General features: G+C 46.8%; 1 protein-coding gene and 1 long non-coding RNA gene across 3 annotated transcripts in view; one reads left to right on the top strand and one right to left on the bottom strand.

Annotated features, from left to right (window-relative positions):
- Nucleotides 1-3,615, top strand: part of LOC117941670 (seizure protein 6-like) — a 301,601-nt gene that overhangs the window by 149,460 nt on the left and 148,526 nt on the right. The gene's annotated exons all lie outside the window — the stretch shown is intronic.
- The window catches only part of LOC117941685, a 17,713-nt gene that overhangs the window by 1,332 nt on the left and 12,766 nt on the right, over nucleotides 1-3,615 (bottom strand). Inside the window, exon 2 of the long non-coding RNA XR_004655953.1 lies at nucleotides 532-535. This is a non-coding gene — a long non-coding RNA (uncharacterized LOC117941685). The remainder of the gene's footprint in view (nucleotides 1-531; nucleotides 536-3,615) is intronic.

Below are 3,615 nucleotides of genomic sequence, written 5' to 3'. Positions count from 1 at the left end.
TGGTCTATCTGTAAAGTGTCTTGAGATAACTCTTGTTATGAATTGATACTATAAATAAAATTGAAATTGAATTGAATTGGTTGGTTAGCCATCACCAGTTTGTCAGTCTGGATCTTGAAGTCCCACAGGATCTTAGCTCGGTCATTCTTGACTAGCTTAGGAGGTGTCTTCCATTTTGACCTTGGGACTTCCAGCCCATACTTGTGGCAGATGTTCCTGTACACTATGACAGCTAGCTGGATATGGCGTTCCATGTATGCACTTCCTGTATGCATCTTACACCCTGCTGTTATCTGCTGTACTGTCTCAGGGGCATCCTTGCACAGTCTGCACCTTGGGTCCTGCCTGGTGTGGTAGACCCCAGCCTCTATTGATCTTGTACTGAGTGCCTGTTCTTGTGCTGCCATGATTAGTGCCTCTGTGCTGTCCTTCAGTCCAGCCTTTTCCAGCCACTGGTTGGATTTCTTGATATCAGCAACTTCTTCTATTTGTCTGTGGTACACGCTGTAAAGCGGCTTGTCCCTCCTTGACGGTTCTTGCTCTTCCTTGTCCTCACTTTCGGGTTTTGCTGCCTGAGGTATTTACTTAGCCATTCATCTTTGTGGGCAATCTTTCTGATGTACTCCTGGATCTTTGTCGTTTCATCCTGGAAAGGTGTCTTGACATTCACTAGCCCTCGGCTTCCCTTGCTACGCTTGGTGTACAGTCTCAGGGTGCTGGATTTGGGGTGAAACCCTCCATGCATTGTGAGGAGCTTTTTTGTCTTGATGTCAGTTGCCTCTATCTCCTCCTTTGGCCAGTTTATTATACCAGCGGGGTATCTGATGACTGGCAGGGTGCATGTGTTGATGGCTCTGATCTTGTTTTTCCTGTTCAGCTGACTTTTCAGGACCTGCTTCACTCTTTGTAGGTATTTGACTGTGAACATCTGCAATGTGGCCTTCTGGTAGTTCAATCCCCTCAGTTCTGATCATCTTCCCTCTTTTTGATACCATGCAACCACACTTGTCTAGTCGAACGACATTCCAATGTCATTGCTGTAGATCCTGATTTCTGGCGTACAGCTTGATGTCATCCATGTAGAGGAGGTGACTGATGATTGTTCCGCTTCAGAATCGGTATCCATAGCCATTCTTTGTGATGATCAGGCTGAGGGGGTTCGGCCTATGCCGAACAGCAGCGGGAATAGTGCATTGCCTTGGTATATGCCGCACTTGATGGTGACTTGTGCAATTGGCTTTGAGTTGGCTTCCAGACTTGTTTTCCACAGCCGCATTGAGTTCTTGATGAAGGCTATTAGTGTCCTGTTGACCTTGTACACCTCCAAGCATTCCAGTATCCATGTATGTGGCATGGAGTCGTAGGCTTTCTTATAGTCAATCCAGGCGGTGCACAGATTGGTCTGCCTGGTCTTGCAGTGTCGAGTGACTGCTCTATCCACCAGTACCTGGTGCTTGGCTCCTCTGGTGTTACTGCCTATTCTCTTCTGGGCCCTGTGCGTGTATTGAGCCATGTGCCTATTCATCTTAGCCGCTATGATGACTGACAGGAGCTTCCATGTTGTTCAGAGGCAGGTTATTGGCGGGTAGTTGGATGGGATTGTTCCCTTCCGGGGATCCTTCATGATCAGGATTGTCCGTCCTTGGGTTAACCATTCTGGATTGGTCCCATCCATAAGCAGTTGGTTCATTTGTACTGCCAGGCGTTCATGGATTGCAGTTAGTTTCTTCAGCCAGTAGGTGTGGATCATGTCAGGCCCTGGTGCTGTCCACCTATTCATACCTGCCACTCTTTCTTGGATGTCTGCCGTTGTAATGGTTACTGGTTCTTGTTCTGGGAGATTGCTGTGATCTGTTCTTAGATCCACTAGCCACTGCGCATCTGTGTTGTGTGATGACTCTTTCTCCCGCATGTTCTTCCAGTACTGTTTAGTCTCAGCCCTGGGTGGATCTGCTCTTATGTTGTTACCCTGCCACTGAAAATACACTTAGGTTGGGTCGGTGGAGAACATCCGGTTTATTCTCCTGACTTTTCCTTCTCCCTTGTATCTCCTCAGGCGGGTGGCCAGCGATGAGTCTTTCTTTGGCGATCTCTAGAGCCTCAGGTATCGACAGCCTGTTGCATTTCTTAGGCAACCCCTTCCTCACACCTTTCTGTAGCCCTGAGAACTAACTAACCTCTCTTCGTGTTGCCTTGATCTTGGCCTCTAACCTTCTCCTCCATGGGGGGTAATGCTCTTTTCTGCTTGTTATGTTCATCTTATAGCCAAGCATCTCCAGGATCACTGTTGCTGTGGCTTACATCTGCTCATTGGTCTCGGTTATCGCTTTACACATGGATCTGATGCAATGCTACTATTAGGGATGAGCCGAGTTATCGTCTGAACGAGTATCCGGTACGGATATAGCACTTTTGCCGAGTACAAGTATTACATGAGTAATACGAGTCAATATCTGTACTCGGATTGAATAAAACTCCACATCTGACCGTGCAGCGTTCTGTGATATTCACAGCGCCCCCCCCCCCACACACACACGCTCGGCTCATTCACACACACACAGAACACGGAGAACAGCGCTCCCTCTTTCTCTATCTGTCTCTCTCAGTCAATCAGGTCCGCGGGTCTGTTCCGTTAACGTTTAGGGTTTCTTCAGCTTCAAGTTTGTTTTTAACTTCGGTTTGCAGTACTTACTTTACCAGTAGATTTCTGGTAAACGTGGGGTTTCAGACATTCTGCTTGGTTTGAATGTGACTCCCGTTGCGTCTGCCGTCGGAGTTGTATTTTGTTAAACCGTCAGCTGGCTTCATTAAAGTCAGTACAGATCTGAGAAACAGCATCTGCCCGCCCCCTCTCTCGCTTTCAATTCAATTCAATTCAATTCAATTCAATTCAATTCAATTCAATTCAATTCAATTTTATTTATAGTATCAATTCATAACAAGAGTTATCTCAAGACACTATACAGATAGACCACACACCAGAATTTACAAGGACCCAACAGTTCTAGTAGTTTCCTCCAGAGCAAGCAACAGTGCGACAGTGGCGAGGAAAAACTTCTTTTTAGGCAGAAACCTCGGTCAGACCCAGGCTCTTGGTAGGCGGTGTCTGACGGGCCGGTTGTTGTTAGAATTTTGTAGTAGTTCATGGCATAGCAGGATGCTGTGCGGCATTACAAGGCACAGCAGGACGTAGCAGGACGTAGCTGGGCACTGCAGTGTAGCAGTTGAACATGGCATCACAGAACATTGAGCGGGACCAAGGCGACAGCTGCTACCCTGATTTTGGAGCCTCTCTGATCCAAGGGAACATGCTGGGGAAAAAGAAAATAAGGACTCCGGGGAATGACTCCCCAGAGCTAGGTTATTAACAAGCATTTCCGGGACATGGATGCACATAAATGAAAAGATGGAAAGATAGAGGAGAGAGGAACTCATTGTATCAAAATAAGTCCCCAGCTGTCTAAAACTATTATTACAGCAAAACCAAGAGAGACAAGGTAAAGAGAGCTCCAGCCCGGTCGGGCTAGAACTCACCCTAACCGGATCGGGCTGTATGCCAAGTCTCCCTTTAGTTTTATTATATTCTTGATTATATGATAGATAAATCCGACAACT

This window comes from Etheostoma cragini, chromosome 3 (assembly GCF_013103735.1).
Source record: "Etheostoma cragini isolate CJK2018 chromosome 3, CSU_Ecrag_1.0, whole genome shotgun sequence".
Taxonomy (NCBI): Eukaryota; Metazoa; Chordata; class Actinopteri; order Perciformes; family Percidae; genus Etheostoma; species Etheostoma cragini.
This window is presented reverse-complemented; position numbering and strand designations above follow the sequence as displayed.